We start from the raw sequence: 14,158 nt of genomic DNA on the forward strand, positions 1-14,158 counted from the left end.
GGTGGGTTGTTACTTTGGTTCTGGTGGTTGGTGGGTGCTCTGTGAAACACTGGTTATGTTTGTGGGGGGTGTCTTTCCTCTTGTATATGTTTGCACCCCTTATATTCTATCTTTGCAATAAATTTTTGGATTTACAAGCCAAAAGAAGAACATTCAAATAGCATAAAGTCATGACATACCTGGAACCTTTTCAATCTCAATAGAACAGAAGTAGTGTTGCTACAGATCGTATACTCATCAAACCATGATCTAACAGTCTTCTGATCAGTATCTCAATAAAGTCTTGTGAAGACAGAGCATTTGAACCTCCTCTGCACACAGGCAAAAGCTACAGTAGGATTGATAATGTGGAACAGAAGTATGAAAATAACAATTTGATAAAAATAAAGAGGTTAGGGCTAACCAAGTAACTGTAAGAAAGACATCAGCAAAAAAAAAGTGCACTGTTCCCTCTTTCTATATGAAGTAAAAATAACTAAAATTTTGTCAAAGGAAAGTGAATCACAGAAATGATAAATCATAAAGGCTTCTTTGAATAATGGAGATCATGTACTTAAACAAGCATGGTGTTGTATGAAATGAGACATTAAAAAAAAAACAAGTGAAATAATACATTATATTTGTAAAAGAGAGATAAGATCCCTCAAACAAGCTTTCCAAAAAGCCAGCCAACAATAGTCACTATACATTAAGAGCTAGCCAGTGTATAGTTGCTATCATATATAATTCTATACCAATCATTACAAAAAAAATGGAGTATGAACATATTGAAAACTCCCTGTAGGCTCCTACTCAAAAAAAGGGAAGCCTTTCCATTCTCCCAATCAGCAATATGAAATAAGTCATAACAGAGCCAACATGAACTTTGAGAAGAGGCACTAAACAGGTGCAGTTGAAAGTTGAAACCCAGCTACTTTTGAGGAAAGAAAACATGAAAACCAATTTCTAGATCTCCATTATGGTCCTGAATATAAGGCAAAACAGACTGATAGTGAGAAAAAAGAGCAAAAACAAGTAGAGTAATTAAAATTTAAAAGAGAATGCAATCTTCTAGACATAATCACATAAAAGTCATTGTCAACTACTACAGGTTAGCAGAGGAAAGGTAGGGAGTAAAGGTGGATAGAGGGACATCCAGGGTCCATTTGGTTCCTGAGAAGATTGGTCTGAGAAAGGAAAGGATGGGAAGGGATGAGATGAGAAACAGAAAACTTATTTTTCTCATTGGGGCATCTTGAATTTGGTTTATTGCACTAAATATGTGGGAAAATCAAGTTTTCAATGTTTGTTTACTGAGAAAATTCAAACATAAAACCCCTGTGCACATGTTTGAGCACATTCATGGGACAAACTAAAAGATTAGGCATTACCTCACAGATTAGGCTTGGAATCGGCCTTTGATCTGCAAAATAGGGTGGAGAAAAGTGCTTAAATCTACAAAAATCCAAATATAGCAGATCTAGATCACAAAACCCCATGTGCATGAAGCAGACGCTGCCAGAATCAGTGGTTTTCAGAACAGGGGCAACTAGTTATTGTCAGTTCCCTAAAACCACAAAAAAAACAAAGAAAAAAATGGGCAAACAGGTATGCCCAAACCAACTGGTGTTGTCCCAGATAAACCATTTCTAGATACAACGATTGTTCGGAGGGGGTAAACAATGGATTGGGGGAGAAGAATTTCCCATCAAAAATATGAAAAAGAGGACTTAATCGAATCAGTATTGCGAGTAGAAGGCCATTCTGGTCTTACCATTAATGGTTATGGATGGAGTTCTGATTGTTGAAGGGCATGAACGCTGGGTTGAGGAAGAAAGATGAGACACCTCTAACAAGCCCCTGAAAAGTTTCTCGAATATGTCTTAGTAGTGTCTTTTTTCAATGAGGTCACATTGATTTGGTGTGACCCTGTGTCCTTGTTTTTGAGACCCTGTGTCTCACAGTTTTCCTATCCCATGCTACTCTCTCTCTCAAATCAAATATAAGACAAAAGAATCATTCAGGAATATTCCCAGTTTCTCATACCTTTCTCAGGAATCAAACGGTTCCTCAACTATCCCCAACTAGAAAAAAGAGTTCAAGGTGATGGACAACCCCATGACTCGAGCACTGAAACAGAAATACCTTACCTGTAGGAACCCACTGAGAAGCATGTGGTATACATTCCCCCATTTCCAAGCTCTGGATGGACCACCTGATAATCTTATCTATAGATTGCGTGCTTGATTCCTGGCATTAAATTTTCAAACCACAACTACTAGTGTCATTGCTTCCTATGTGTAACTGACTTCTAGCCCAACAAAACAAGGAGCCTTGAGCATCTGTACACTCACTTCCCTCACCATAGAAAGAGTGTCTTTCTTGTTCCTCCTCTTTTCATCCCTCATATACATTTAACTCGTTAGATGATCTAATATCATCAGATTATTGGATGAGCATATAGTTTTCATATTTCCACTAAAGTTAGTCATCACTGACAAGAGTGTGAATTAGGTCCCCCCGCCATTTCTTCATGTCTAAGTTGCTGTAAAGTAGAGATATTCATTTCATAGAAAATTCCATAATCATGTAGGGTTCTCCACTTAGCACCCAAGGTATGAGCCAACCCTCCCAACCAAAAAACTGTCTCTAGGTATTCCTTGAGCATCACCAATAATCCTTGCATGAGCAAACACCATCAGTAAAATGATGGAAACGGGTTGCATCCCTGAGAATTATTTCTCTCCTAACAAACTTAGAGACAAGCTTACTGAATGTATGGCAATCACCACATACCCTGAGGTTCTTAGTGATTAAGATTGGGGACCTACCAGTAGTGTTGAGCAGGCCAAATGCTATTGCCAGCTTCTCACTATGGCTGAAAAGCTTCAGATCCTTTTCTTCATCCTCAACATCATGAAGTACCCATAGTCGATCAGGAACGTACCCAATTTCCTTGACTGAAGAAATCAAACAACTTAATTTCATACATATCCTATCTGATTGTGGGTGTGACCTATCCCCAGCAGAAAAACAGTGAACTCGGTTTCTTGTAACAATCCAGCTATTTCCCTGGGGCTTACTTAGGCCCTTTTCCTTGATCTGCGCTCTCAAATTTCTTACTTCTTCCCAAAGACCTGCTGCAGCATATATATTAGATAACAATACATAATTTCCAGCATTCAGGGGTTCTAATTCAACAAGCTTCTCAAAAATGGGTCCAGCTAGTTTGACTTCAGAATAAACCCGACAAGCACCAAGAAGAGCTCTCCATACACATGCATCTGGTTTGATGGGCATTGAATCAATAAAATATTTGGCTTCCTCCAGATGGCCACCACGTCCAAGTAGATCAACCATGCAAGCATAGTGAACAACTTCAGGGGTTATGTTATAGTTCCTGGTCATGGAATGGAAATGTTGCCAACCCTCATCTATCATACCAGAATGACTACAAGCGGATAAAAGTGAAACAAAGGTTACACTGGTAGGTCTTATACCATCCTCTTGCATTTTTGAGAAAGCAAGGAGGGCATCTTTTCCACGCCCATGTATACCATATGCAGCAATCATGGCATTCCAAGAGATAATATCTTTTCTTGGCAGATGTCTAAAGATCATTTCAGCATTCTTCAAGCTACCACATCGTGCATACATCGTCACAAGAGCATTTCCCAAGTACATGTCAAAAGTCATATTGAATTTTCTTCTTATTGTATATGCATGTATTGATCGGCCTTGAGGTAAATAGGCTAAATGAGTGCAACATGAGAGAACATTTATGATAGTGACTGGATTGGGCTCCACTTCGAAGATCATCTGGTGGAAGACCAGTAGAGCTTTGTTGTGCCAATTGTTCTGAACATAACTGGCAATCAAGGCATTCCATGATATCAAATCTCTGTCAGGAAAGTTCTCAAAAAGATGCCTAGCCACTGCTTCATTGCCACAGTTTATATACATTTCTGTGAGTGCTGTACATAATGGTGAATGAAATTCAAGACCATGTCTAATCACATAACAGTGGATGGATCGTCCAACAGTAAGATAGGTTTCATTTCCACATGCCTCGAGAGCAGAAACCATTGTGAAAGAATTGGGTCTGACATTGCATTGTTGCATCTGTGTAAAGGCATCTCGCACCTGATCTATCAATTTGTTACGGGCCAATGCAAGAACTAAAATATTCCAAGACACAACATCTCTACATCGCATTTCATCAAAAACAGTTTGGACAGATTCCACACAATTTATGTCAGTATACATGCTAAGTAGTGCATTGCCAAGAGACAACCCCATCTCCATACCACTCTTGATAAAGTAAGCATGCAAGCATTTGCCTTCCCCCAAACCACTAGCTGATTCTGCACATATTGACAACATAATAGCAACTGTGGTCACATCTTCTTTAACCGCTTCTGCTCTCATTCTAGAAAACAAAGTGAATGCTTCGTCATGGAATCCACACTCTCTACAGGCTGACAACATAGCATTCCATAAAGCAACATCTCTGCCCGACAAGGTTTCAAATAGTACCTTTGAAAATTCAAAGCTTCCTTTCTTACAGTACATAATAATTAAAGCATTCGTTATGAATAAATCAGAGGAAAAACCAAGCTTAACTGCAAGTTGGTGGATTTGCTTCCCCAATTCAAGAGACCCGGAATCCATGCAAGACTGGATAGAAACCAACATAGTAACAGAATCTGGCCTGATGCCACCGGTCAACATTCGAACCAAAACTTTAAGAGCTTCATAGCTATATCCCATGTTAAAATACCCGGAGATCATAGCGTTCCAGCTTACAATGTTCCTCACCAGCATCGAATTGAACACATGTTGTGCCGCTACCCTCCCGTCAAACCTAGAGTAAAAACCAATCAAAGCAGTACCAACATAAGGATCCAAACCTAATTGTCCACTCCTTAGACAGTAACAGTGTACCTCCTGTCCTAGTCTCAATTCAGAGAGCTCCTCACATGCTGAGAGTACACCCACCAAAGTAACCGAACTGGGTTTCAGAATTTCCTTTTGCATCCGCGCAAACAGCCAAATAGCATCCTTGTAGCAACAATTTTCCACATGCCCAGAAATCATAGCATTCCAACAAACCACATCTCTAATCGGCGCTTCTTCAAACAGTTGACGAGCGTCTTCAAGAAAACCACATTTACTATAGAAATCGATTAAAGCAGTTCGAACCCGGACATCTTCGATTAACCGAGTATTTTGAATATCCGAGTAGATTTTCCGTCCTCTTTCAACTGCCTTCAGCCTGGCACATGCCTTGAGGATGAGTGGCAAAACCACGTTATCAGGCAAAACGCCCAGGGCCTCCATCTGGGCATGTGAAGCAAGAATTCCTTGGTCATTTCTCAACCTAACGTGTTGTCTGATGATTGAATTCCAGGCTGTTGCGTCTCTCTTCTGAGTTTGAGTGGGTGATAGGCATGCCTTTGGGAAGCTTATTGAGGTAGATATCACCATTGAGGGTGGTGGTTTATATTTGGCGGGAAAAAATAAAAAGGACGACGAGGTGGCAGTTGGGTTGCCACTTTTCGCCCTTCTTATTAAGCTGGGAAAACGGACGTTAGGGTCAAAAAAGTCTTTTTCACAAGTCCGCGAGCCCATAACATTAGGCTATATTTGGTAAATAAAAGGTTATTAAAAAAAGTACTTGTTGCATTTTCAAAAAGTGCTTCTTTTAGAAAATGCTCTCTATAATTGTTTTTTAAGCACTTATTGGGTGGAGATGTTTTGTGAATTACTTTCCCCACAAGTGCTTATGTTGATACTTTTATCTTCACTTCATTCATACATATAAACAATGCTTTCTATATAATTATAATATACATTTAAATGAAAATCGCTACATCATCACATCGCGACAATGAGAGCTCACATGAGCCCACACATAGAGTTTCACATAGATAATAATAACAACAACAACAATATATATAAACATTTAACGAAATATTAATCAGAATTTAAAAATAAAACATCACAAATATTCACATACCAAAATGCAATGTGAATTTAACATCACCAAATATTCATCCAACTTCAACAAAATTTTTGCATGATTTTTAACAAAAAACGCCCAAAAAATCCTACTTATGCATAGAAACCAATTTATAGACTGCCAAAAAAATAAGCAAAAAAAATCAGATTTCTCATATAAAACGATAAAAAAAATTCAAATCAGACAAATAATCATCCAAAAAAACCAAACACTGAACATAGAGGGGGGGAGTTTAGGTGAACTAACCTTCTTGTCGTCAACGGTTGGATGGTGGGATTGTCACCATTAAACTTGCCCAAAATTATATCTGCGAACAAAGAGAAGATGAGAGTTTGACTTAAGAAAAAACAATAAAATAACTTCAAATCAAAGAAAAAATTCACAAAAAAAGGGCAAAACAACAAGTCTACTTATCGTTTTTCCTCATCGTCAATCGTCATCGGTGGATTTGCAACTAAAGGCATCACTCCCTGATTTGCTGTATTCGAATGGGAGGACAAGGACCGATTGTGCCATTTGATCGGAAGAAGCACTTATCCAAGAAATGCTAAAAGAAAAGCAACCTTGAGGTCACTTTTTAAAGAAGTACTTATTTTATAAAAAATAGTATTTCTTTCTCGGTTTTTTTTTTACCAAACACATATAAGCACTTCATAACCACTTAATGTGTAGTCCAAGCTCTTAAAAGAATTACTTTTTAGAAGTGAAATCAAACAGGGTCATAATACGGGTGCAAAGTATGATGGCTGTCTTAATAACATCCAAGGTTGTTTCAGTAAATTATGAAAACCATATGGAGTGTCGAACTAATAAGTCTAAATTAGTGTTTTATTTGAAAAGTAAGTGCTTTGTGTTTGGTGAAAATCACTTATTTTAAACTAGGTAGTATAAGTATTTTCAAAATGACATGATGGGTAAGATAGGCCAAAAAGGAATAAATACTTAAAAATAAGCTCAAAAATTGGACTTCTCAAATAAGTGTTTATTTTCATTAAAACTTATTAACACAAATAACTGTTTATTAATGTGGTCTCAAACTCTCTGTCCAAAATAACTAAATAAGTGATTATTTGAATAATCACTTATTTTTTTTAAGTATTCCCAAATTTAGCCTTAAATTCCTTGATGTGGTATGTTGATATCAAATTAAATCAACCGTGACGTGTTCATATCAAATCAATCATGGTGTTTCCAAATCATTTTTAGATCAAATGTCAAACCATTTACATGAGGTTTGAAATTGATTCATAACATCATAACATGAAGTAAAATCATGGGAAGTTGCCCAAAACCCACCATCACTTTTAATGAATTCTATTAAATTTACCACAACTTTTCAAAACGTCCAAAACTCACCATGTTACTAACATGACGTTAAACAGATTAACGGGAGTTAACACATTACCATTTTACCCTTCATAGAAAATATAAAATATATACCTATATATTTTAACTACAAAAACATGAAAAAAAGGAAAATGTTCAAAAAATATTTTCAAATATAAAATACATAAAAAACACAGAAATTACAAATAAAACTATAGAAGTTGAAAACAAAATAAAAATTGTAGAAAAACACCTAAAAGTATAGAAAAACACAGAAATTTCAAATAAATAACAAAAAATACAGAAAAATATATAGATTTTAGAAAATAGAAAAATGTGAAAAATATAAATTAGAAAAAAAACATTGGAAATTATAACAAAACACTAAAAATGCAAAAAACAAGAAAAATGAAAACTAAAAAAGACAAAAGAAACTTGAAAAATATAAAGATTGGATAAAAACATAAATTGCAAATATACATAAAATGATAAAAATTCAAAAATTATATATTATACAAAAAATAAAAAATTGTAAAAACATGATGAAGTGATAAAATTTTCAAAAATATAATAAAAACCTACACAACATACATAAAATGATAAAAATTTAAAAAATATCAACTAAAAAACAAAAAATAAAAAAGATTTTTTTAATTATATATTTTAGAAAAAAATCAAAAATTACAAACAAACTAATAAAATGATAATTTTTTTCAAAAAATTAGACATTGAATTCGAAGATTGTTGCAACAAAATTTCAAAAAAAAATTCAGACAATCAGATAAACAATTACAAAATGTTTTTTGCATAAATTTGTAGAACCCTCGACGGGGATTTACATTCCAGATTCAAAAGAATACATTCAATGTTTCAAAACATCAAAAATCTTTGAAATGTATTATCATCTTCTTTCAAATCTTCAAACCAGTAGATCGTCTTCTTCAAGATCTGAGCAAGAGAGAGAAGGTGCTACGACGACAACAAGATCCGAAGAGGGTGGTGCGGCGACGGCAAGATCTGAGCAAGAGAGAGGGTGGTGCGGCTACCTTCAAGAACAAGAGAGAGGGTGGTACAGCTACCTTCAAGAATGAGAGAGAAGGTGGTGTGGTGGCTAGATTTGAGCGAGAAAAGGTGGTGCAGCGGCCAAATTTGAGCGAGAGAGAGGGTGATGTAGTGATTACCTTCAAGATTTGAGCGAGAGAAGGTAGTGCGGAGGCCAAATCTGAGCGAGAGAAAGGGTGATGCAGTGACTACCTTCAAGATCCGAGCGAGAGAAGGTGGTGCGTAGTCAGATCTGAACGAGAGAGAGGGTGATGCAATGATTACCTTCACGATCTGAGTGAAAAAAGGTGGTGCGGCTGCCAGATCTGAGCAAGAGAGAGGGTGATGCAGTGACTACCTTCAAGATCTAAGCGAGAGAAGATGGTGCGGTGGCCAGATCAGAGAGAGAGAGAGAGACTTTTGGTCTAACCCTAACCTAAATGACCCTTTTCCCCTAATTCGCCATTCAAGGGTAATTTGGTCATGAAAAATGTTATTTATGTTGACATGGCCATTTACGTTAAGAAACATTAACAGTGCACTAACGGAAGGTGAGTTTTGGAAAATAAAACTCATTTGACATGGTGAGTTTTTTGACGTTTTGAAAAGTTGTGGTGAGTTTTAGAGAATTCATAAAAAGTGATGGTGGGTTTTGGACAATTTCCCTAAGGTTGTGGTTGGTTTGAAGGAAAAGGAAAGGAAAGGAAAGGAAAGGAAAGTTTAGGAAACATATACGAACCTTGTATGGGTTTCCCTAATTTTCCCTTCCTTTCCCTACCTTTTCCTTCAAACCAAACACAGCCTAAAACCATTCGATTTCCTTTAAGTATTGACAGGATTCAACGTCGGTTTTGGTAGTCCGGTTAATCTGGGAAAGAAAAGGCCCATCAGTGCTATTTGGATCAATTATGCCTTCCCAAATCTAAAAGTGGCTTAGGATTTCATAACGCTAGCTACTGTGTTTAATTAGGCATTGCTTAAGCAGTTTGCTTGGCAATTTGTCACTATTAGGATGTGTTTGGTTGCAATGCAAATAAATTTGTACTGATGCAAAACTATGGCAATGCAAATGATTTGAGTGTAAATTTTGACATATTTTGGTTTCAAATTTTAGCTTATTTTGTTTGATTGCAATACAAATAAAGTAAATTAAGATATGAAGTATAATAAAGTAAAGTCCAAAACAAAATTAAATAAGAATTTACATTTGCACTTCCATGCATTTATACTAATGCAAATAAATTTGCACTGCAACCAAACACAACCTAATAAATCTTCACTTTAAACTAGAATTTGGATGGCAAATATTGAAGAATAAGGATAAGTTTTGAATTTACATGGATGCCCCACAACAAGCATAATCCAATAGTGTATTAGGAACATCTCCCCATGACTAAACCTAATCACAGACCGGGCTTTAGATCTAACTCTACACTGTGTTGGATTAAGGCTTTGGATCGGTTCCATTCAAATTTTGATAACCCAAGCTCAAGCCCAACCCATGAATAGGTCTACTTATGACAAGTATGGGAGATGTTTTCCAATACATGATGAGATATGCATGTGGGGGGTGCGCTACATGTGGCGCCAATCTAAACTCATAAGTTTCCTCGAGAGTTGTCTAGTGGGATTATTCTTTGGAAATCTGTTTCAAATTTTCTAACCAATTTTCATAGGGAGCTAGGCTATTTGGTAAAAGTGAATGATCACAATTCAATATGGAAGGTACCATGTTTTAGAATTGGAATTAACTTAATATGGATGAGCATTCTACATGGGACTGGGATGATTTTAAATTGTTTCCTTTTTCAACCCAGACATGGTTGAACATGTTAAGTTAATTCCAATTCTAAAACATGAAAGTAATTGTCAGTGGTTATGGTTGTAAAATTCCCAATTAGTTACCTATACTTTGGGCCTAGTGTGACTTTGGTCCCCAAACTATAAAATACGACAATTTAATACCCAAACTTAAAAAAGGTGTCAATTCAGTACCTACTGTTAATCAGTCCATTAACCAACCGTTAAGTGGCATTTGAAAAGACACAAATGCCCTTCAAGTGTCATCTAATTCACTTTATCAATCATCCAAACATTGACAAAAAATGAATAGTTCCAAATCCTTTATCAACCATCTAGATGTGACCCCAACTTTCTTGAATAGAAGAGGCAAGGATTTGGGACTGTTCATTTTTTATCAACATTTGGATGATTAATAAAGAGAATTAAATGACACTTGAAGGGCATTTATGTCCTTTCAAATGCCACTTAACGGCTGGTTAATGGGTTGATTAACAGTAGGTACTAGATTGGCACGTTTTGAAAGTTCGAGTACTGAATTGTCATATTTTAAAGTTTGGGGATCAAAGTGGCACTAGGCCCAAAGTACAAGGTACTAATTGAGAATTTTCATTCTCTATAAGAAATCATGGAAGGAACTAAGTATTATTGGATTTGGGATCTCAAAGAGTCAAAGTTACCTATATAAGTTTTTTTTTTTTTCCTTTTTAATGGAGATTGATACATGGTTAGGCTATGGTAATCTAAACTATGGGGTATGTGGATAGTCCTTGGCACATTTTTTTTTTCTGATTGTGATTTTGCTCAAGCAATTTGGTTTGGGACTCTAGTTCTAAAGATAATGTTATATTTCAAATTGATTCCATCAACAGTTAAAATGTGCAATTCCAATTGTTAACTCTCACAATAGCAAGTATGGTTGTGTTTGTTTTACTTCTAATGGACAATTTATCAAGGCTATTGCAAGGAGTTTCTCACATCTTCTGACTGTGCAGTTGAAGCTGAAGTCATAGCCATTTATAGAACAATTTTGTTAGCCAAAACTTCACCAGTGGAGTTAGTTTTTAAATGCTTGTGTTGCTATATATTTTGGTCTCAAAATGGGTTCATGAGGATCTCTAATGACAATCTACTATTCTGTTATCTAAGATTAGGTCTTTTATCATCGACTAGTAGAATGGCCCGTGCGATGCATGGGATATTTGAACCAAGGAATGATACCACAACCAGATATAGATCTTAATCAAGTTGGGTGTAGCTACTTATTTGATTCTTAACTGCTTGTGTTAGTGCCAATCTGTTTGATTGTCCCAAAATGAAATCATACTTCAATTACTTTATCCTAGTTGAGTGTGAGTGGTAATGTTAAAAAAAAAACAAAACTGACTTAAAACATGATCAAGGATTTCATTTGACATATAATGTAATGTGTGTGTATATAAATACGCAAAAAAACTCCATATTACAACATTAGTACAATGGTTTAGAGGGCTGTGGAACCAACCACAATGCTTTGTGCCAGTCATAAATTAAAATGCAAGGACTAATCCTAGTTGGAACGAAGTGACATAGATTCAATTCAACTAAAGAGCCTGGCAGCAGAGAGTTTGCTCTCAACTTTCTAGTGCAGGATGTTGAAACCAAACCTAGAGGTTGCCAAAAGCAAACCAGCACGAGGGTTTTGCTCTTAGCAAGATGTTGAAAGCAAGCAACTTGGATATTCATGTAGAACAAGCATTAAGTTTTGGTATTTTTATGGTATTTTTTGTTGATGGTTAAAAGAATTAGGTGTGTGAGAACTTACAAATTACAAAACACCAGAAAAAAGGCTTAGACATTACAAATACAAACTTGATTTGGGCAAATGTAAGCCTATTAAAGACACATGATTGAACATCGAATTAAACCCAAAGATGAAAAGTGCTTGAAGCTTATAAATCAAAACTTATTAAACCAAAACCCTAATTGCTTAAAATTAATTAAACATAAATAATTATCAAAGAAACTCAATTTTAAACTAAAGCATGATGTGAAACCAAAACTCCTAATGCATTTTCATAACTTAAAAGAGTGAAAGAGATAATAGAACTTTACAGTTATGATAAAGATGATATTGAGTACAATTTTGGCATATATTGTTGTTCAAATTTATTGAGATGAAAGGCAAAAGAGTGAATATGGTCGAAAATGAAGAGCAAAAACACTTTGAACTCTATTAGTTCCAAGTGTCCAAAAACCTACATTATTTCTATTCACATATTTTTCCAACAAATCACCTACATGTGTAAATCGGGCCATGCTAGGTCGGCACGACACGACCCGCATGCGGCTCATGAAAAGTGCAGGTCGTGCTGTGTTGGCCCATGAGCCGTGCTTCCCTCCCCTAGGATATTTTGGTGGGTCGGCCCAATATGGCCCACGGCTCGAGCCCGAACCCGTGTAGGCCCGTGCCACAGGCTAAGCCTTGGGGCGAGTTGGGCTGTAGACATGGTCAAGTCATGTTTTTTAAAATTTTTTGAAAAAATAACGAAAATTTTAACATAAATTAAAAAATATAAAAAAATCTTAAAATATTTTACATGAATTTGGATGTATATAATTGTTTATATATGTAATAATAAAATGAAATAATATAATAAAATTATATATATATATATATTAATTAATTATTGATCAAATGTTTTTTTGGAGTAAACTAATTGATGAAATGCTAATGGTTGATGCAAAGTGATGGATTTTGAAAGTTTAGGATGGATTTTGTCAAATGAAAGTTTAGTGGGTTGGATGAAACTACAAACCCAGCTTGGCCCGACCATAGGGTTGGGTTAAGGTTTTCATCATTTAGTCTGAGTTAAGTTTGGATTTTGTTTACTTGGCCCATTAGGTCATTATAACCAATGTTCTAAAATTTGCAACATATTGCTTCATATTGGTGGATTACATATTTCCCAATTTTTGAACTTTGGTCGGTTTGTAATTACCATAAGTCCATCATTAAACAATAGGGCAAATTTTTTAAATTATTCTTGTAGTTTAGTTAATTGATTAATTCTATCATTACTGATTACATATTATTTTAAAATATCTCTTAATTTTCGACAATTGTGTAAAAACACCCATTCACGTTCACATGACATCACGTGACTATATATTTTCTAAATTTCTTAAAATACCCTTATCTTTATGTTTGCACTCATCTTCGCCTCCATCTCGGTCTCCGTCTTCACCTCCAACCCCGCCTTCGTTTCTTGTCTCTTGACTCCGTCTTCGATTCCGTGTCTTCCTCTCTGACTCCATCTTCTCTCTTGCCTCCTGCTCCGTATTTCAATACAAAGTTCACCATTCTTTGCAGATTACAATACAGAGCTCACCATTTTTTGCTCTGTTATTTCAGCACACTATGGGACAGAGAAACCTCCACCATTGTTGGTATTAAATTATGTTAGGGTCTTTGCAAAATACCCAGAAATTTGAACTTTTTGTTTTCGCTGATATACAAAACATGAGAAGACGGGTGGCCAGGGGAATTATCAATCCTCTATCCTCCTTCATTCTTCTCCTTGAAAGTTCTGAAAAGAAACCTTCACGGCCTAAAAGATTGTGTCTCCTTAAAAATATAAAAGAAAGCTTCACAACCACGAAAGATTCTGATCGGGCGAGATTTTGATGATGAAGACTTTCGAAACCCTAATCTGATCGAAAATATAGGGGTTTTTGAAAGAAGGATTTTGCTATAGAATGAGGGACAAAGAGATTTCCGCTTCTCTTCTCTTTCTTCTAGGAAGAAGAAGAAGGAAATAAAAATTGAGCTTCTCTTCTCTTTCTTCTATGACCGACGTCGACGAAGAGATTTCCGCTTCTCTCTCCCTATTGTCCCTCCATCATTGTTTGAAGTGGACAAGAACGGCAACTGTAGGGACTTCTTCACTAATTGCCCTCTATTATTCTTCACTATGGATTTCCCAAATGTAATGGCGATTTGCATAAACT

General features: G+C 35.9%; 1 pseudogene across 5 annotated transcripts; it reads right to left on the reverse strand.

Moving 5' to 3' along the window:
- Positions 1-586: 586 nt before the first annotated feature.
- LOC104597420 (pentatricopeptide repeat-containing protein CRR2, chloroplastic pseudogene) lies at positions 587-5,537 on the reverse strand (annotated as a pseudogene). 5 transcript variants are annotated; one of them, XR_016078293.1, is made up of 3 exons: positions 1,754-5,537; positions 1,371-1,402; positions 587-964 (listed from the first exon to the last, which is right to left on the reverse strand). The product of XR_016078293.1 is annotated as a pentatricopeptide repeat-containing protein CRR2, chloroplastic pseudogene, transcript variant X4 (transcript). The 5 variants fall into 5 exon arrangements; XR_016078292.1 differs by lacking the exon at positions 1,371-1,402 and having other exon boundaries at positions 2,130-5,537; XR_016078295.1 differs by lacking the exon at positions 1,371-1,402.
- Positions 5,538-14,158: the final 8,621 nt, after the last annotated feature.

This window comes from Nelumbo nucifera, chromosome 7 (genome assembly GCF_055504915.1).
Source record: "Nelumbo nucifera cultivar China Antique chromosome 7, China Antique-T2T, whole genome shotgun sequence".
Classification (NCBI taxonomy): Eukaryota; Viridiplantae; Streptophyta; class Magnoliopsida; order Proteales; family Nelumbonaceae; genus Nelumbo; species Nelumbo nucifera.